Genomic DNA, 22834 nt, shown 5'->3' with positions numbered 1-22834 from the left:
AAGACACTGACTGGCACTGAGTTTGAATCAGGGGAACATGGTTCAATTCCTGGTGTTGGCTCCTTGTGACCTTGGGCAAGTCACTTCATCTCCCTGTGCTTCATGCACCAGAAAATAGATTGTATGCTACACTGAGCAGGGAGCTGTACATGCATAATGTCTCTGTAAAGTGTTACGTAAAACTAGCAGTGCTTTACAAGAGCATATTATTAACGTGTTTAACCCAAGTTTAAAAGCCGATGCAGTAATAAATTGCAGTCTAATAGCTATAGTAAGGATATTGCTCCCCTGAAGACAATTGATTTAAATGGCAGTAATTTGGATAGTTCTGCTTAAATTAAACCCATTAATATAATAGTTCAAGCCTGAATGAAATACCTCTATAAATGATATTCGGTTGGTCACTGATTTAATTACTGGTGAGGGACGTCTTGTAACACCCACATAAGAACAAATGAGAATTATAGATAAGGTAACATAATCGGCGATGTTTCCTTGTAAATGGGTAGAAAAATTATGGAATAAATAGTGCTGTTTGAAATTATGAATACAGACACATACATACTATTTTTGCCATGTAATTTTAAGATGTACTGTACAGTACAGGTATTTATTTACAGATGTAGCAAGGGTAACTGTCTCTTACCCTGGGGCAAGTGACAGTGAAGATAACATGGAGTTCACTCCAGAAGCATGGACTCCCGCAGTTTGACTCTGGAAGATACTGTTTACAGAGCTGCCAATTTATTTATTTTTGGCTCGGCTCCAGAGACAATGGCCCATATACATCAAGCTGCCATAACCTAAAAATGCAGTATTATCCACCCAAAAAAATGCCTCATTTTTATCATCAACATTGCACTGCCAAATAAAGCACTTTTTATCAGATCCATAAAAAATATCGGACCTGATAAAAAAAAGAGGCCAAATGCAGTATTTTTGCTATTATCACGTTCCAATATTTATCAGAATGGGATGAATGCCAGAAAAACCACAAACAATGTATCACCTACTCCAGGTTGGCGTTAGCCCTATCTTTATACTTATGTTTTATTTTTTAATGAGCAATTTAGCTTTGATCCAGATATGGATAATAGGGATGTTGCCCATTATTGTACTGTATGTGTTGGGGGGGATGGGGAGGCGTTGTTCAGTGTATTGTTTTGATTTATTTATTGGGGGAAGAAGAGGTGGGTGAAGGGGGTAGTTGCCCCAGGGTGGAAGGTTAAGCCCCTCTGGTGGGTATTGGGAGGAGTTAACCCTTTCATTTCCATAGCGGTTACAACAGCTAAGGTAGTGAAGGGGTTGACCATTCCTGCAACCTTCCCAGTAGGCCTAACCACCCACCCTGAGGCAATTACCCCATTCACTCACCCTCTCTACCCCCAATAGACCAGGTAGTCTGGCTTAACCCCTTCATTGCATTAGCGGTTAGCCGCTAAGGTAATAAAGTTGCCTATAGTTTATTTTGATAACATATTATTGTAGCAGGGTTCTCCGGAACTCAACCGCATTGATTTCAGGTACGGGGACCCCGTGCTTCCCAAGTTACAGGCCCCATTATTGGGTGCCGGTATCCTCTTGCTTTGGTTAAATCTCCCGATCATGTGGGCCGTGACGTGGGAGAATTTAAACATGGCTGCTGGGATACCGGCACCGCATAATGGGGCCTGTAACTCAGGAAGCAGGGGGTCCCCTGATTTGAAATCAATGCGGTTCAGATTCGGAGACCCACTGGTACAATACTGTATTATTAAAATAAAATCCCTGCGATCGCCTGTTAGTCTATCTCTTACTGAGCATCTCTTACAGACAGATGGAACCCGGTAGAATTCACACACTGTGAGTCCCATAAAAATGGAGGGACCCCCACTGTGTTAATATGATGGGACATTACAGCTGCTGTGGACCATCTAGCGGAGTGTTTGCGAGATGGCTGCGCTTTTGTCCTATGATGCAGTCGACAACAAGCTGTTGCAGCGGTACTGTACAGTACATACAAATAAATTATGATTTATGTGTAATAGCACCAAAAAACTCTCTATACAAAAAAGGGTGGGGAAATATGTCCATCCCTTTCCTTTCATGTAGTAACAGAGTTGTTGAAATGTTATAAGCTTTCAAACTTCTCAGAGTCCTTCATCGGATATGGCAGAAATACAGAAACACAATGTTATTTACAGTGTATGTAAGATGATATCTGGTCATAGGTGAGATGGGACAGGGGCTAAACAAGAGAATGAATTTGCTTTGTCACAGCATCACACGCGGAAAAAGAGACAGTTTTGTTGGCGAACATTTCTCTGACTCTGGCCATAAGATGAACAATCTGGCCATAAGATGAAACAATGAGGTGGCCATACTCAAAGGTCATCTTAGAACACTGTAAGAGAGACGGTTGCATGAATACAAATTTATGCAACTGTTCGGGACACTTAGCAGTGGCCTAAACCGAGACCGCAGTTTCATGAGTCACTACTGACACAAGAGAACTCTCTTTCCATGACTGCTAAAGGCCATCTCTATACATAATATGCTATATGAATGCACACACAGTTGTTTCTTACATATATAAATACTCAATGTAATTTCATTCCTATATACAAATAGGGACCACATAGAATCTACACACAGTAATAGTAATGCAACACCATCTTACATTTCAACACCTACTCACACCATTGGTATACGCTTCCACTCCACACACCTTTTGTAAAGTGCTGTATGCACTGTGGGCTCTTTATAGTTTTATATTTACATACATACACATACACACACAGACACATACACACACTCTTACATCACTAACATTCAGGGACCATTTAACACCTCTATTCATCAATCGCATACTGCACAGGGGGGAGGGATAGATTTCAGTCACAGATAACATTCAAGATGCACTGTTTGCAAGTTAAACCTTTCTTGCTTTATTCATTGTAACACCACCGGAAGAAGAGATCAGTGAATCTTGAAAGCTTGCACAAATATAAGCATTTAGTTAGCCACAGAACGGTATTGTCTATTCATTTTTCTATTATTAAGCTCGGCTAACACGGTATAGATACCTTTACATATATATATATATATATATATATATATATATATATATATATATATATATATATATAATGGATAGAGCCAGTCAGCACACTAATACAAAGCACAGGCAGATGCTAGTCCCATAGAGATAAACAGCATAGTTACCAGTCCGTGAACTAATAAAGGAGACAGCATACAGCAAGGGGTAGTCCAAAAAAGATGTATTCAAAACATACTGGTACACAAATGCCAACGTTCCGGTCCCACAGGGAGACATTTCTCAGGGCAGTGCAACCACCAACTGTGAGTGACCCACCTATATACCCCACCCTAAGTGCACATAAATCACATACAACCAATCACCAGCACCCAATCCATGCAATAATGCACCTCACCTGGCGATCTCCAGCTCAAGCCAATGTGCTGTAATTGATGTGTCTAGGACACTCCCCCAACACAGAGGATTCAATGAACTACTCAGAACGGGCCATTCTGACATCATCCTCCAGCGACCCATGCTGTCAGGTGCAATGCTGACCCCACTGCGCATGCGCGAATAAGGCTGCTGTGAGCCGAGCAGCCAATAGGGCAGATTCCACTGCGAGCTGTCACCAGCCGCAATGAGCATCAACGAATGCCCTGGCAACCACGGACGCCAGCTAGTAGCATTGCACATGCGCATTAGCACTGATAGGCCACTGGGGACAGCATTGCGCAAGCATGCAGGGTCAGGAGACGTGAGGCAAAAAAGGATATAGGAACAATTACAGGCAGTTTAAGCTGAAGACAGGAGATCTCAAAAACATAATAAAAACGTAAAAGGAATATTAACCAGGTGTGGAAATACATAGTTGCTGGGACATAAACACAAAAAAAAACAGTGAACATACAGGTGTGCAAATAAAGTGCAGCAATGGAAAATACATGGATCACTGGTACAGTAGTCAAAAATGATGTTAAACAAAAACAACATGCACATGCAATGAAGTTAGACCGCGCATTAATGTCACAGAAAGCACCCCAATTTCAACTCTTCATTGAGGCCACCGGGAGCCACCGACCGTAGTTCAAAGATAAGCCTGGCCTCTTGCTGTAGCAAGGTTTTGCCCCTGTCTCCTCCACGTGAAGGTATCGGGACCTGCAGAATAAGCATACACCTGAGTGTTGCCAGGGAATGTCTCACTTCCTTGAAATGTCTGGCGACCGGAAGGCATTTTAGGTCCATGTCATCAGGCGCACCCACTATAGCTTTTCTAATTGTCGTCCGATGCATCGCCATTCTTTCTTTAAGCATTTGTACAGTCTTGCCAATGTACAAGAGTCCGCACGGCATTTGATGTAATAGATAACAAATTTGGATTCACAGTTTAGCGCTTGTTTGTGTTTAATGGACCTGCCAGTGTGTGGATGGTTATAACTCGATCCCAGCTGCATAAACTGGCAGTTTGTGCACCAGTGGCAGTGATAAGACCCGGGTTTCTTAGCCAGCCAAGTTTTTGAGGTAGCGTATTTGTCTACAGGATCTGAGCCAGTGACCATATCCCCTATGTTGGGCCCACGTCGAAAGCAGAACAATGGAGGTTCCTTGGCATGTATGCCCACTCGATGGTCGTTCTCCAGGATGCGCCAATTGCTGCGTATACTACGCTTGATTCGTACGGTCTTGCCAATGTACAAGAGTCCGCACAGCATTTGATGTAATAGATAACAAATTTGGATTCACAGTTTAGCGCTTCTTTGAGTTTAATGGACCTGCCAGTGTGTGGATGATTATAACTCGATCCCAGCTGCATAAACTGGCAGTTTGTGCACCCGTGGCAGCGATAAGACCCGGGTTTCTTAGCCAGCCAAGTTGTTGAGGTAGCGTATTTGTCTACAGGATCTGAGCCAGTGACCATATCCCCTATGTTGGGCCCACGTCAAAAGCAGAACAATGGAGGTTCCTTGGCATGTATGCCCACTCGCTCGTCATTCTCCAGGATGTGCCAATTGCTGCGTATACTACGCTTGATCCCATTAGACGCAGTACTGAACATACTAATGATGTTCATTCAGTCAATGACCTGTTCATTGGGTGCTGGTGTCAATAAAACACTCCTGTCAACCAGTGCAACTTTCTGAAATGCGCAGCGGATGTCTTGAGCATCATAGGCTCTCTCACGAAAACGCGCAGCCATCTGTATGAGTGCCCTCTGCATCTCATCTGGATCAGTAGTGATGCGCTTCACTCTTAGGAGCTGTGAGTAAGGAAAACCCTTCTTCAGAGGAAGTGGGTGATGGCTGGTGGCACATACAAATGAGTTCTTATCAGTGGTTTTTCGATAGAGCTTAGTAGCTAACATAACATCAGATTAGTATACTACAGTATCCAAAAAAGCGATTTCATCGATGTTGTATTTAAGGGTAAACCATATTGTGGATGGAATACCGTTCAGGGCCGTCACAAATGCCAGCAACTCCTTCTCACTGCCAGCCCACAACATGAACACATCGTCGATGTAATGAAAATATTTCACAATGTACTGTCCATAGATCTCATCATGAATAATATGTGTGCACTCATATAGGTCCATGAAAAGGTTCGCATATTGTAGGATGGCGCCATGTTTGAGCCCATGGCGGTCCCGGTAAGTTGTAGGTAGTGGTGTTTTTCAAATCTAAAGAAGTTTTTGTGCAGAATTCCACTGGTGGACCTTGCTGAACACCAAATTCTTCAAATGTCATACGAACTGAGTCCAAGCCATCAATGTGGGGAATGTTGGCTTGAGCTGGAGATCGCCAGGTAAGGTGCATTATTGCATGGATTGGGTGCTGGTGATTGGTTGTATGTGATTTATGTGCACTTAGGGTGGGGTATATAGGTGGGTCACTCACAGTTGGTGGTTGCATGGCCCTGAGGAAGGTCTCCCTGTGGGACCGAAACGTTGGCATTTGTGTAACAGTATGTTTTGAATACATCTTTTTTTGGACTACCCCTTGCTGTATGCTGTCTCCTCTATTAGTTCACGAACTTGTAACTATATATATATATATATATATATACATAAATAAAATAAAAACGAATAGATGATACCGTTCTGTGGCTAATGAAATGCTTTTATTTGTGCGAGTTTTGAAGATACACTGATCTCTTCTTCCGGCGGTGTTACACTGGATAAAGCATGACAGGTTTGTACTTAAAAACAGTGCATGCTGGATTGTATCTGACTGAAGCCTATCCCTCCCCCATGTGCAGTATGCGATTTATGACTTAAGGTGTTACATGGCCCCTTAATGTTAGTGATGTATGTGCGTGTATGTGTGTAAATATAAATTTATAAAGCACCCACAGTGTACATAGCGCTTTACAAAAGGTGTGTGTTGGAGTGTATACCAATGGTGTAGAAATGTAAGAGGGTGTTGCATTACTATTAATGTGTGTAAATGTGGTCCATATTGGTATATTGGTATAGAATTATATTGTATATATGTATGTGTAAGAGACAGCTGTGTGTGTGCATTCATATAGAGCAGTATGTATAAGCATGGCCTTTAGCACTCATGGGAAGAGAGTTCTCTTGTGTCAGGGTAGTGACTCATGAAATTGCGGTCTCGGTTTAGGCCACCGCTAAGTGTCACGAACAGTTGCATAAATTTGTATTCATGCAACCGTCTCCCATTCTAAGATTACCTTTGAGTATGGCCACCTTCAGATTGTTCATCATATGCCCAGAGTCAGGTAAATGTTCGCCTAAAGGAATGTCTCTTGTTCCGTGTGTGATGCTGTTGCAATGCAGATTCATTATTTTGTTTGACCATGTCCCGTCTCACCTATATAGTTGCAGCCCCCTGGGCATTTCATGCACATGATGAGGTACACGACATTGCTGGAGGAACACTTGAATCTTCCTCTGATTTTGTACTCATGATTCCTGTGTGGTATTTGTATTGTGCCCGCTGTGCGGAGCATTGTGCAGGTTTTGCATCTTGCGTCCTGGCATGGTGTTGTCCCACATTCAGTTGCACTGTTGTACTCCTCACCATCATTTTCTTGAGATTATGAGGTTGGGTGTATGATAATAAGGGTGTTTCAGGGAAGACCTGCTGCAGTCTTTTTTCTTCCTGTAGAATGGGTTGTAGTTTCAGGGAGTAACTTGGGGTGCACTCCAACACTACTCCGTTCTTGTCAGCTGCTCATCCTGCCTGTCCTGAGTGTCCACACGCATGAAGTTTCCTTCGTCTGCTCCTCTCACTAGCAGACCGTCCGGAATCTCTGACGTCAGCACGCTGAACTGCCGATGGGTTGATACAGTGGCCTCCAACGTCCAAAAAGCTCAATGTATTTCGTCAGTCTGCCGGCTTCTTCTGGGGTTAAAGATTATTTGTGTAGTCTGGCAGATTGTGATGTTGTACAACATTGTGCAGAATGGAGCAACTAATGAATATGTTAACAACCTTCTCAGGCGAGTTCCGCAGGGGACCATCAGATCTATCCAGACATCAGAAGAGACCTTTCAACAGTCCAACCATCCTGTCAATAACTGAGCATGTGGATATGTGTGCTATATTATAACGTTCCTCTGCAGGGGTTTGAGGGTTATGCAGTGGGTTAAGGAGCCATGGCCAGTTTCCATGTCCTGCATCACCTGTAACAGTGGGAACAGCTATTAAGCCCTGTCCTAAATAATGTCCTAGTACACGAAACACAACTCATTTGTCATATATGCCAGCTTAATCAAAAGTGGCTTATACATACTTTAATGATTGATCCAGCTGTGCTGAATTACATATATTCATACTACATGCATAAATAATTCCTGCAACATTAAATGTGAACTCTGGTGCCTACAGCTCTGCTGAATATGCTCCTGACATTACAGCTGCACTGTAGTAGCAAGGGGTGTGTGTGTATCTGACTGAGCTGTGTCAGACATGCTCCCCTTGTCCTTATATACCAGCAGTCCTTCAGTCTGCCTCAGAGGGACAGGAAGAGAGTTAGGAGCAGAGAGTGTGGCAGCTCTGTGAAAGAGCATGTGCAGAAGCTGAAACAAGTATACAGATTTATCCTGTGACAGGCAAGGAGGAGAAGATCACGACTCATGCTCCTCAATTTCTAGCTCCTTCTGAGTCTGCCTTTTAACCCCATACCCACCAATGGACTGCCACTTAACCTCTTCCCCATGATGTTCCCACCATGGTACTACATCCTTTGTGTCTGCCACTCTGTGTTTCTCTTTGTCTTGTTTTTATAAACTCTTTACACCTGCTCCACCAACAATCTAAACATCCTCCTTCCCTGAATCAATAAAACTTTATCAAAAAAAGCATGCATACTGTAAACACAACACATAACATATTCAACCTTAATCAACACCGGTCCTACCCCCAAACACAGTTTTTAGCTAAAACCTTCCATGTAAGCACATCCCTGCTCCACACCTACCCTCCAATCCACAAACTTCTCTTACCTGGTGCCTAATATGCATAAATGCTTGCCCATCTCTGCCTTACTACATGACATTAATAGTTTTGTGAGGCCTAGAGTTGAGAATTAGTGTAGAACTTAAATACTTAACATTTTTGGATTGAGCTACACAATACAATATAGTGAGTGAGTATCGTTTTTAAAACATTGCATTCATGTTAGACTATAAGTGCAAATAAAACAGTCAGCAGCGTCACGTTTCTAATACTGTATATGTTGTGTGGAAGTTTGACAATAGTGTTTTAAATGTGTACCTGAAATCTTGGTAATATTTATTGTTAGAAAATATCAACCTTCACCAAAAGTCAATTTTCTTTGTCCAGTTCGTATTCAATGTACTCACTCAACAGCCATCCTGTGTCATATTTCCCCACCTAAAATGCACGGAAGACTGATGAGTGATATAGGAATTAAGACAGGAACCAGGATATTTGGCTACCACACCCAGAATTTTCATGTGGTAGTGTTTGTTGTTGCAAAACACGTCCTCCATTTTACGTGGCGTCAGCGCTACATGTGTGCAATCTATTGCACCCATCACATTGGGTAGCTGGCTATGTTGTAAAAGCCACTCCTTAGTTCCTGCCACTCTGTCTGCTCACTACAAAAATGTATATAATTTCTAGAGCGTTAATTCAGTGCACATAGAAACTGGCTAAGGGCCCGCAAAAATATCGAGTGTGAAACTGCTAGTTGTCGGAAAAGACAGAGAAGCAAGAAAATGTAATGAGCTCAACATTTTAACAAGGCCAGGGACTGCACGGTCTCTGCTTGTCAAGGGCTCCAAATCTTCCTTTAATTCAGCATACAGCTGTAATATTTCTGCTGAGCTCAACCTATATCTCCTTATTATTTCCTGTTCACTAAGGCCCTTGTGAAAGGGCCTTAACCCCAGTCTAAAATGGCTTCAATAGAAAGGCTGTATTGGTCTGAGGAATCCTGCAGGAAGCTGATTAATTGCAGCTAGAGTCCATTAACCAGTCTCCACATGGCTCATTAGACAGGTAGAAAAGCTTGAACTGCAAGGGATCTCTTGAGCACAGAGTGACTGTGTTGCCAGACGAGACTCACAGGAATTGTTGTTTTGAGCACAGAAGGACTGCAAGACACCCTGAAATCAACCCTCTACATCAAAGGGCACAGAGGACACTGGAATCCACCAGAGGATGGCACCTCAACAGACACCAACCCAGACCAAGAGACTGACATAAAGGGCCCCCCTTTTACAGGTAGCTCTTTGGAATTTGGAGTCTTTGGTTGTAAAGAGGCATATCTTCCCAGCTCTCCAGATAGGGACTGGGAAAGTAAATTAGTCCTTACAAAGGGATAAGATATTTATTTAAGTCTGTGCTTCCTTAAAATGTACAGTATTGCTTAAATCTACAGGCTGAATAAAAGCCATGGTTTATTTTTCCTAAATATGTCTCTCTGGTAGTACTTCTGCACACGTCTCTAACAGTACATATGGTGTAAAAATTGGGACGAGAGGTAGCCCTTGAATTTCAAAGGGATCCCGTGCTTTTGTCTGCTTACTGTTCTTGCAACAGCTTGAGCAACAAAACCAAGAACAAAAGAATCACAAACAGAACTGACCAGAATTAGAGGGCTTCACATACAGGCAGAAAAGCTACACTGCACTGGAGAAAGCATAATGCCACAGTCTGACTGGGGGGATCTGTGACAAATGGTACCCACACAAGGTACTGTGACCAAATTCTACCCCACCACTTGTGGAGGGAAAAAATCTTGGGTTTTTAAAATGGTAGGTCAGAAAATGAAAAAGTCTACGGACACTTGTGAGAGCTACGAACTCTGCAAGTGAAGGCTGCTCACCTGTAGGACTATTAGCTGGGGTTACAGCATATAGAAAATAGCACCTCCCAAAAGCAGGGGGGGAAATACACATGATACCACCAAAATGGAGGGCAAAATGTGATATTCCAGTAATAAACCCTCCACATGGAAGAGTGCAACTTCTGGTCCTACGAGGATATGGATAAAGATGTGACGATTCTGTGATCAGCCCCGAAGATGCACTGCAATCTGCCAGGCATGACTGTGATCTTCTTCATGAAAGATTGGAAAAGGAGATAGAAGCTAACGCCGAGCTAAAGAGTTATCTGCTCACCTTCACCTTTGACTGTGAAACTGGGATAAACACTGAGCGTCACTTATGTAAGGGCATTGAAGACCGGACGACTGATCTGAAGATGACTAACACTATTATGTCCACCATGGTAAAGACTATTGAAAGGAATCTGTACACATTCCTGGAAGGTTGAGAATTTGATCAGTGATCACCTTGACACATTTTATTTTGAATTTTAATTTTGTGCACTATTTTATCACAGATTGGGTGTGGTTAGCGCCGGTAACAAATCACTTTAAGTTCACTTAGTTAACTATTGAAAGGAATCTGTACACATTCCTGGAAGGTTGAGAATTTGATCAGTGATCACCTTGCCACATTTTATTTTGAATTTTAATTTTGTGCACTATTTTATCACAGATTGGGTGTGGTTAGCGCCGGTAACAAATCACTTTAAGTTCACCATGGTAAAGAAACAGACCCGCTCGGACAAAGTGATTGCTGACTTGTAGCAGAAGCAGAAAGAGGTAAACAGTATCCGGACAGAGTTGGACATTTCACAGAACGAGGTGCCCACTTTCCACATAGAGCTGGATGCCTCACACCAGGAGATCAGCAATCACTGCACAGAACTCGAAAATTCTAAAAAGGAATTTCACAGTCTTGGCGAGGAGTTGGACGTCTCTCAAAAAGATGTCCACAGTCTTAGTATGGTTCTTAAAGTCTCTCAGAAGGAGCTTTACACACTCAACCGAGAGATAGAAGTCTCACATAAAAAGACCGGGAGTCTAAACTCAGAAGTGCATAAAAGGAAGCAGGACTACGAGGAGATCCTGAATATTATAGAGGCTGTAAAAAAGAAAATACTGATGCAGCCATTGTCACGGTGGACAAAACTTTGCAAACACTTTTATATTTCTGGGTACTCGATTGAAAAGAACAAGGAGCAAAATACATTATTATTTATTTCCTTAATAAACAAACACACAACAACTTCAGAATACACTTAAAACAACACTTACTGGGATGGGGGAACGAAATAAATTGTCATTTTCAGGAAAGCGTAAGAAATGCAGTCTTTGTTTAAAGGTCCCGTGGCTAGATCGCAACTTGCCGATCTGATATCTTAGCCAAATCAAAGTATCTCGTAGAACTTCGTAGACGTTCGTTCACAAGTCCCAAGGGCTAACGAATTCTGTAGTTTGGGGTAAATTCTTGGTTGCTATGGTATTAACCCCTTGCGTACTGGAACCGTTACCGCTGTGCTTTGAACGAAGTCCTGCATGAAGCGTAGTTACATAATAGGTGGTCTCTTGATTTCTCTCGACAACAAGAACAAGATGAACACTAGGGATAGTTCAGTGGGCACAGTTATAGGCTGTTGTAGGTTACCTTTAACATGTGCACCTAATCCCCGCTGTGGGAACCTTTTCCCCACCAATGGCCGCTTTGCCTGCAGTTTGTAAAACCAGGCAAACAGACTTTCCGGTTTGTAAAGCGCATGTGTCAGCTTTACAAACTGACATACCTGAGATACACCCCTTTTCTGGTGCCCCTGAGTCTGGGGTTTGGCCCCGAGGTGTCAATGGCCCAGGATCTGGTACTTCTCAGGAGTCCGGCCATGTATACATTATGGTGCTTTGAGGTCTTTCATCCCTGTCACTTGTTTAGACTGCGGGTCGCCGGCTCAGCGGGACCCCTTTGAAGTGTCAGGAAGAAAACCTCAGCTCATTCACCCCTAGCACATTTACATGTCAGAGGATTTTTTCTCGGGCTTACAGAAAACAGTTCCTGCCTGTTCATTTAAAATCACAGTTTTACACACTTTATTCAAACTTCATTTTCTGGGTGTACTATCGCTGTAATTTTTTTTTTTGTGTACTATGCTCTAATCCATTAAACCTTTTTATTGGGAACACAACTCTCTAGCAGTTTTTCCTGTAGTGCTCCATCTCTCCTCATCAAACCTCTGAATATCCTGGAGAACAGGCAGCACACGTCCATGGAAGAAAAGACCCACAAGAGACCCATCTAACAGTGAGTGAATTGCTCCTTATACACCACAGATATCCTATTCAATGTATGAGACTGGACACAAGCAAGTGTGAGTATTCATCAAGCAAGGGATGTTGCTCTTCCAGCTTATTGATGCAATGGAAGTGGTGTGATGCTTTAAAGGGTTATTAATCGTGGGACACTTCAAGGATTTGGAATCATGTTTTCATACACATTATCCAGCAAATGGTCAGGTCTATGTTAGAGCACTACACAGCGTTGTTTACTCTTACACACTTTATTCAAACTTCATTTTCTGGGTGTACTATCGCTGTAATTTTTATATGTATCTTCGTGTTTTATTTATTTACACTTGCACAAAAAAACCCAGGTTGATGAGTGCTTCCGTTCTTGAGTTAGCCCCCTTAATTGAAATGCCGGCTTGTGAGGGCCAAGTTCACAGAATTATCAGGTCAATTGATACAGTTCCCACGGCAATTGATTTTCCGCCTTTCATGTTACGGGGCTAACAAGGCACGGATACATTCTATCAGAAAACCCTTCAGAACTTAACCGCAAGCCACCTATTCAATTGACTTGTGGTTAGAGGGTCAAACCGATAGAAATGGATACCCATTCTACAAACGGCTCTTTAAACTTTTGCCACGCTTCTTCAATCAGTGCTGGCTTTGGCACTCACTACTCCATCTTGTGTCTCAAAAGGGATATAGCAGGCGTTACATTCATTTTTGATAATGTGTATTTTATAGGGGGTATTCCATATCAATTTATAAAGTTAAATTGTTTTTCTGTTGTTCACCTTTGCTCCATATATGCCCCATCTATGTTGGATGAATGCCAAGTATGTGTTCAGATGGCAGTTCCTGTAAAAGCAGGAAGTCTGGACACATACGCAATTTCACATTGTGCTATCTCAGCATTCAGTTTCTCAAGTCTCGAGTCAGAATTTATGACGTCATTCAAAGACAGACTGTTGTGACTTTTAGATAAGGAGTTAATGTCAGAATATGGGAAGTAAGTTTTCTGCACGTATACTCGCTCGCTTGCTTAGCTATATAACCCCTGATGTAACCAAGAATAAACTAGGAGAGGTTTTTGACAATGAACCGTGTTGTCTGACTCAATTACTTTCTCCTCCGAGCGCTCGTATTCTTTTCCAGTACAGCACCTTAGGAGTGGTAAAGGCCTCTCAAGAGGGTCTTCCGAGTTGAAGGGGATGGTTCCTATTTATGTTGAAGTAGAGCACACATTTACAATTTTCATTACAGCAGGCAAATGGGGATTAAGAAGACTGGGACAGGGCAAAGACAGCAGTGCATTGCAAATGCTTTTAACCCCTTAATTCCCAATGCAAGTTGGGGTTAATCAGCCGGGTATACAGTAACACCTTTATTTAGGCCTGATTACCCCTGAGCTCATCACAGCCATGAGTATCCGAACACGTGTCTGGGAAAATATGGGGCAATACCCCAGTAATGCTGCAACATTTCTGTGACAATTCTGCAGACAGACTAATGGCTCATCGGATTTACACAGCAGGGGTCCCTGCCAGTCCCATTCAAACTGAATGAGACTGCCAGGGACCCCCGCTGTGTTAATCTGATGGGCCATTAGTCTGTTTGCAGAAATGTCACAGAAATGTTGCAGCATTACTGGGAGATTGCCCCAGATTTTCAAAGGCAAGTGTTCGGATACTTGTTGCTGCACCTGTACTGTCGCGGCCGAGTTTATTCGAGCATTTGCCCGGTCTCGGCCGCGACTGTAACCTGGCGCGCGCCGGGATGTCCCGGGCGTGCGCCGAAGCCTCGGAGGAGAGGCCCGCCGATCGGGGCTTCCCCCTTTCCTCTCCGGGTCCGCCGGGTCCCCCGGACCCCCTGCTGCCATCCCCCACATCGCGGGACACCAGGGCTCCCTCGGGGAGCCCTGGACGCGCGTGCAGGGGGCGCAGGCACCCGATGACGCGTGACCGCGCATCGGTAACGCGCGGCACGCTGAGGGGATGCCACTAGCAAGCCGGGAAATCTCCCGGCTTGCGGAACTGGCCGCACTCTAATAAAGTGTGCCGCCAGTGTATGCACAAGAAGGTCCAGAAGCTGAAGAAAGGAGCAGAGATGCTGCTTCATCCCCAACAGTCAATACGCGCAGAAGAAAGAAACCTGGAAAAGGCAAGCAGCTGTGACCCTAGCAAAGAAATCTGCAGAGCTCCAAAATATAATGAAGGATGCATTTGCACACTCAGGGCAAGCTCAAGAAACATAATTCTCTCGCTAGTGAACTAAACTTGTTGAAAAGGGAGAAAAGCAGTTGAATAATTCAGAGATACTACAAAGCTTTTATCTAAGCAAGATTGGAGAGACAAAAGTACCTGCGCAAATGCTCTGCAGCACTCAAAATACAGGCTGCCTATAGAGGAACAAAAACATATCAGCTGTGTCACCAGAGTAAATCAGCCTGCCTTCTCCATTCAATATTGAGAGAGGAGAACTGGCGCACAATCCAATGAAGTGGGTCCCAGGATGAACAAAATAGATTATTTATTAATATAACATCCAACAAACGGAGGAGAGCTCCTTGACAAAAAACAATTGTTCGAAACGCGTAGGAGGTTGCTCTCCTCTGTTTGTTGGATCCCACTTCATTGGATTGTGCGCCAGTTCTCCTCTTTCTCATACAGCTATCTACATTTACTTGGCTGCACGTCTTCAAGGATTTTGGACCAGTGCAATATGTAAGTACTTTTCAACACTTTGATGGGGACCATCCCTATTGGAGGTGTCATGGGGTTTTAATGCTTGCCCCTACCTCAGGGATCATTTGGCCCCACAGAGAATGTTATGTCTTATTAGCCTGAGTCCTTTTCCATTATTACTGTGATCGAACATTGGAGCGCAGTTGTCACTACAAATTCTACATCCATTCAATATTGAGAATGAAACAACAAAGAAAAAAATATGAACATTTGAAACAATGTGTCATTTTACTCCAATCAAATGTTAGGGAGTGCCTGCAGCAAATATTCTACATGAAAATGAAGGAAGCTGCTTGTGTGATTCAATTCAGATATAGGTCTACGTCACAACCAAACAAGCAGTGCGTTGCTATAAGCGCACTCGCAATGCCGTCTCAATGCTACCATCGGCTTTTCACAAAATTCATGAAAGAAGAACTGAATTACGACTGAGAAGCGTAATACAAACAGTCATGTTACCATGGCCACATGGTCCAATCTAGATACCTCACAAGGAAATTAGTCGCTATATGGATTCAGTCTTTCGCTAGAATGAAGCAGAACTGTATCGATGATCATGCCCCTAAATATAGAACACTAGTTGTCTACCCGTCAATGTAAGCAAAAATGGCACACAACTACAGGTTTGCTAGCTACAAAAAAGAGAGGTCACAAGTGACGTTGGGTGTGAGGAGACCTACAACCAAATTTATGTACTGGAATTTAAGTATGCTGAACCAAATGCAAATTACCTCTCCACTGATATGGGGATCATGCTTGTTGCGGTTAAGCCCGTGATAGATGAGAAAGCTGTAGACCGGGGTCCCCTGGTACTGAAGGAGATTCACAACGGTGCTAAAATAGAAGAGATACACTGCAATTCATCATTTAGAGGTTCCCCACACATTGAAGAATCGGTCAGCATAAAAGAAGTAATACGTCAAGACGATAAGTCTACCGAATACCAAACTGAAGTGCCACAGGGGTTAATTAAAGTGGATAAAAAACTCCACCCAGGCTGAACCACCCAAGATCATGGCTACTGAACCCGATGCAGGTGTTCACTCTAGTCTTGAGGAAGAAAAGATTGCTTGATGAATGGAAACTCATGGCCAAGCAGTTTAAAAAAAAGGCTTGGTAAAATGGAAAGAGGAGCTTGAGCAAAGAGTCTTCTGTGGGAGTAAGGAAACTAAGCACATCATGGAAAGACTGTGCTTGGGAAAAGTCTTCCTCAAGCAACTAAAGAGCACTTTAACTGCGGCCTGTTCACTCTCCTTCTAAGTATGACCCAGTGAATCCTCTCCTCTCTCTCTTCACTATCTTGAGAGTATAGCCATGTTTTTATGTCTCCTCTAATGCAGCTCAATCCACCCTGAGAAGCTTAAGACATACATGTTCGCAATGAGGAAGGGTTTACTTGGGGTGTTTTAAGTAGTCATTTAATTAAGCCACATGACTTTAAAGGAGCAATCCAAGCAATAAACTACAGGTGTTTTTTTTTTTAAATAAATGTGTTCTGTAGTTATACTGTAGATAATACTTACTACATTTTTATTTTTACAAATCAATTCTTCTGTTTCAAATAGTTGTTCAGGTTCGTGAAACAATAATAACATAAAACATAAAAAACATAAAGCAATCCTGTCAGACAATACTGTAACAGAGACTAATACAGTATGTTACAGTTCAAGACAATACACTACAATACAATTCAATACAACAATACCATACGCTGCATTTCACATAAGTAAATAAAAAAAAAGAAAGTTAAAGAGTTTGGGTGGATCAACCAAGCTATGAGTTATATACTTATTCAGTACCAAGTTTAGATTTCTACCTTTCATCTCTGATGATGCACAGATAATATCGATAGTATAATATGGTATGTTAGGGGAGGTACCGTTAGCGAGATTTTTTAGCTCAGATTTTTTCATCGTTTCTCATCCATCGTCAAATAACAATCATTACTCATTTATCCTCAATTGTTAATCGTTAATCCAGGGTTCCCATGTCTAGGCTGGGGCCATGGTACAGCAGACTGTGCGGACGCGTCCGCACACTGAGCAAACAAGACTGCCTTAAGGCAGTGTTTGCGTCCATGCGGCGTGCGGGCACGTGTGCACAAAAGCGGGAAGGGGCGTGCGGTGCACAAGAAATCAGTTCAAACTGATTTCTTGACGCGACAGGATGAACCAGCTCTGTGACGTCCCTCAGCACGCCCCCCATGGCCCATCGACCATTGCCAGTTAATCACCCGCTCACTGACCAGCCTCCGTACAGCCCCATGGGCCCAGCCTTTTAAAATATGTCAGTGGAGTGTTTGAGGAATGCCGACAACCTCTCCATTAACATTATATCATCAATCCTTCTTTCCACCTCTAGTCTGGAGGGAGGAAGTGGGCTTTTTCAGGCAGCTGCCACTGAGCATCTGTCAGCTGTCAAAATATGATAGAATAGGTGTCTCGTTGTGTGATTCACCTCAACTATTGATTTTGCTAGTAAATAGGTCAGTAGGACTAGAGAAATTTCGAGGCCAGTTGTGGAGTCAATTATTTCTTGGATATACAGATGCAGCAGACGTTATTCAAACACTTCACGCATTGTATACCTCAGAATACCCATGTCATGGCACGTGATTTCTTCCAACCGTACCGCCATAAGATGCGTGTTTTTATCGAGTGCAGAAAATGCCATTTTAGCGTTGTCTGCAATACCGTCGAGAAACTCAAGTGGGCGATCGCGAGTTATTGTCTTAAAAATCTAATAGCAATTACAGTAAACCTGTCTTTTATTGCCATACAGTACTTCAAATGTGGGTATACTGTAAATGTAATTTTAATATTAACGTTACGAGTTCATGCTGTATAGGTGGGATATACTGTAATTTTTATTTGGGGATGGGGGGGGGGGTTCAAAAGATTCTGATGAATTTAAAGAAGGAACTAATAATCCTGCAAACACACACCCGGACTGGCAAAGCAAAAGAAGGAACTAATAATCCTGCAAACACACACCCGGACTGGCAAAGCAACAGCATACTGTAGTAGTAGCACCCCTCCCCCACAAACACACACACAAAGCCTAACAAACCAAAACAATTTCAACTGCTTATCGACACCTCCCCCATTGCCATTCATTATGTTTCAGGCTTTGTTGAAGTGAGATAAGCCCTTCTTGGGGATTTGGCAAGAATGACTCCACATTCAATGTGAATTTAAAGTCTGAAAAAAATAGAGACATCCCTTTTTTTTTTTGACACATGGGCCTATTGAAGGATTGATTTCATTAAACCATTATGTGAAGCATGTTTTTGATACTTTATCTGTATACTGTACTTTATTAGGTGGCATACAGGGATTTGTTTGGGGGGTAGGGTGGGTCAAATGATTCTAATGAATTTAAAGAAGGAACAATTTCCTTTGTACAGGATAATCAAGGAAAAATGAATAATACATAAATACAGCAGGTCGCCTCTTCTTCAAAATTTACAATTTGCCTTCTGTAATTCTTTTGTCATTGAGGGTAGGGGGAATAGGGCAAATTACTGACTGTTAAGGTACACTATGCACACAGTACAATACGTTTACACATTCCCTCCCTCCCCCCTCCTGTAGTGCAGAAGCTCTGAAAAGAAACACAAATTTCACCAGGATTAGTCCATTAAAGGAATTGAGTATTTCACAATATTGGACTATAACTACAGTACTGTCTAACCATTTTTTTTCGTCTCACTAAGTCACATATTTATATACTGTATACATTATGTGAGGATTTCAGTTTGCGCTCTGTATTATTATGTATTTTTATACTAAACTGTATATACGGTACTGTAACTATTTACTGAATAACATTAACTATACTAATGTACAGTAGGTTAGACAGCACACACATGTCTAATACAAATGTATTATGCAGTGTACATACTGTACTGAATTTAATACTGGAAGGGCTGATAAAAAATCGTTAAAATGGTTATTTTGAGTGCCAAACTTACCTGTATCATACTTACTGTACCTGTACTTACCTTACTACAGTAAAGTACCTTACTACATTCCGGTGGCACCCCCATTACTCTGTAAAAGAGTAAAAGAACAGGCAAAATGCTTGCAATATTATCAATATAGTTATTGCATCTTTGTTCTGTGATTATGTCTTTCCAGAAACTCATAATTCCTTTTGCTAATTCATCCTTTTTAGACGGTTTCACAACTTTTCTGAAATGATCCTTCATCGCATGCCATACCAATTCTATGAGATTCGAATCTGGTTATCTGGAATTGGAGGGGGGCGGGGGGAAGGTGAATTAGTAAGAGATATAAACAGTGTAAAACAATGAGAAACAGTTACCGTAGAGTACACTGGAGAACTTATTCCGGTGGCATCTTAACCCAGTTAATACCGCTCGCAAGAATATGGTTATTAGAGGTGGTATGTTTAGGGTCATTATCTTGGAAAAAAACGGTGACCAGATGGGAAATCATACCTAATGTATTCAACAATACAGGTGACAATTTTATCTTGGAAAAATACTTTATCCATGATTCCTGGAACAAAAAAAGAAAGATGTAACATTGGGGTACCAAATACTGTACACTGCATTTGTACAGTGCATAAGGCCACACACAGCATGTGACTTTGTACATTATTTTACCGTCAAAGATGATGATGCATCCTGGTCCACGTCTAGAGATCGCACCCACACATGCATCTTCACTGGGTGCTTGGGATGTGGCTTCAGAGATAGGTTTCCTTTTTTGTGGAATGCAAAAGTGGCAAATGAGCTACAGTTGTCTTGTCAAAAAAGATAACATCCTGAAAAGTCTCGCCAATCTCGATCTATGCCCATGCCTGGTCCACTCTTTTGATCTTGTTGGCATCCCTTATCATAGGATATGCTGTAATCACAAGGAATAATTTTACAGGTACAGTAAAACCACACTTTTAACTACTGTCCAGTACTAACTACAGCACATCACTCTGCATACAGTACTATTGCAATATACTGAACTATATTACTACTGTAAACTTGTGACGGTGAAGGGGTACCCAGGCCATAAATATAGGTATTATGCCCGTCTGGGTGCCCCTGAGCTATATTGGGGAATTGTGAATGTCAGCTCTTCAACCCAATTGTGATATATAACTGCTTGTATAATAAAGATGTATGTGGTTTTACTGTTCCAGGAGTGCCAACCAGCGGGGTTGTGCCAGGCGTGAGAGTCAGGGATGATTTTATGGGAAAATCTTGTCAGGGTGTGTTTGGGTAGAAGGGGCCCATGTTGCGGGTTACCCAAAACATGCACTATAGAATCCTTCCAGATTCCTGAGGACATGAGGAACACAGACCACAGGATAAAATCCTCCCTAGAATGCAGTTTGCAACTCGCCGCCAAATCCTCCTGCTTCAGGACAAACCAGAGCATTAAGACCGGGCAGGGGCTGGGTTACAGTACAAATCCCGGTATATGCCCGAATCCCAGAATCCAGTGAGTGGTTCTGTACCTTTCACACCAGATATAAGGTGGAGAAAGCGGTAGGGGTTAAATTATAATGTAGAGGGTCAGCTCTGCAGCCCACTGCTGGCTGCAAGCCTGTAAATGTGTTAGAATTGTCTGTGTCTCCCACCAGGGATAAGGTGGCGATGGTCATATCATGTTTTAAATGTATGTGTTATTGTAACAATGTTTTTCTGAATAAGGGGAAAAGAAAATGTTTTTTAACACTCACCAAGGGTTATTTTTTAATTACAGTAAGGAAGTCATTTAGTATGGATAAAAATCCATTTGCATAGGAGCTACTCTGCCTACCAGCTTCAAAGGCCAGGAGATGAAGGTGTTAAGTATTGGGATAGCCAGAATATGGACGTGTTAAACCTTTTGTTAGAAAAGAGAGATGAAGGATGAGAATCTCAATAAGCATCCTGTCGAATGGCAGACTTTCAGGCACTGAGCCGGCAGATGGGCTAGCATGACAAATGGGGAAAGATGGCATTTATCACACATTCTCAGTTGCTATAGTGAAGCTTTCTCCAAGTTCTGTAGAGCCTGGCATATCTCTGCTATAGGTGGGATGATTAGTTCCCATGCAAAAGATTAGATGCACATGATACTGATAGGCTTTTGGTGTTTTTAAAATGTCCGGTGCAGCCAGTCAAGAGTCAGTTCCATCTAAGAGTTCCATCATGTAACAAGATTCATCTGAGCTACAGCGTGCGGTGCAAAGGTCATTACATCGTAACTAAGGATTGCATCCTGCTTTAAAAGTTAATTAGAACTAAGGATTGGAGAACGAATCCTGCAATGACAGAACGAAAATATTCCTTTCAGCGGAGAAACAGGGGCTGCAAGTGGCGCCCCTAGCCAAGGACGGTTACACAGCTCTTTTTGTGCAGAACCCCCGCTTATAGGAATCGATGCCTAAAGACTAGATTTCTTTGGATTTCGTTCTGTGGACATTTTATTTTATTTTGCCCCATTCCAGTAAGTGTTTATTTGTGTTATTTTGTAAATCAAGCTGTGTGTTTCTCTTGTAAATAAATTACAATTTATTTTATCTCACGCTTTGTTCAATCAATGGATCCAGGTATTTTAGTCTTAAAAGCATTGGTCTCTGTGACAATACTGTACCATAAAGCATTCGCGGGGGGTGTTACTACTGTATACTGTAGTTTATTTAGTACTATGCGATATACAGTACTGTACTTTGTTACAGTAAGACACTTATGTAGGGTGGTGTGTGTTAGGCATCTTATGCTGTTGTATTGCGTGCCCGGAGAGAGTGGTGTAAGGTTCCATGGTGGCCCGATAGTATAGGGCGCCGCCATGTTTATTGCGCAACATTCAGAGGGCACTGGCAGAGCAGAGAGGTCGCGCATGCGCAATGCAAGCGTGCGAACGACGGGCCAATAAGGAAAAGGCTCTGTTGGCGTACTACAACTCCCATGAGCTCTAGCGCAGTCACCTGATGTCTGGGAACCAATCAGGGGGTTGGAATCACGGGAGGAAGAAAGGGAAGCATGGGGGAGAGACCACGCTAGGCAGGGGGGAACCAGAGGGCGAAGGAAGAGGTAGTGTGGGTGCAGGGGGTCCATGACCCGCCTGCATAGGACAGATCTTCCCCGCAGGCCCTAAGAGTATACCTGAGCCACCGTAGAGTGAGTTGCTGCAGGGACACCCTATAGTGATAGCATTATCCCCTTACTGAGTAACAGTTAGGGACAAGGTACAGAGTTGCGGTTGCTGCAGTCATCTGGGACCAGGTAGCTGAGCATCGTGACATCAGGAAGCAAAGCGTTGGATCGACGGATCCTTTTTGAAGCTGTTACCGGTCACCGCAGTGACCGAAAGGTATTTACAACAAGTGCACCAACACCGGTCAACAGGCGCTGATCCCGCCTTAGGGAACACTCTTTGGGGACACTAGTGGAGTGGCCAAAGGACTGAGCCTATACCAATACATTACAGTACATGGACACGGTGTGGGGCACGCGGTGACGGGA

Source organism: Ascaphus truei, chromosome 1 (assembly GCF_040206685.1).
Source record: "Ascaphus truei isolate aAscTru1 chromosome 1, aAscTru1.hap1, whole genome shotgun sequence".
NCBI lineage: Eukaryota > Metazoa > Chordata > Amphibia > Anura > Ascaphidae > Ascaphus > Ascaphus truei.
Note: the sequence above shows the minus strand (reverse complement) of the source record.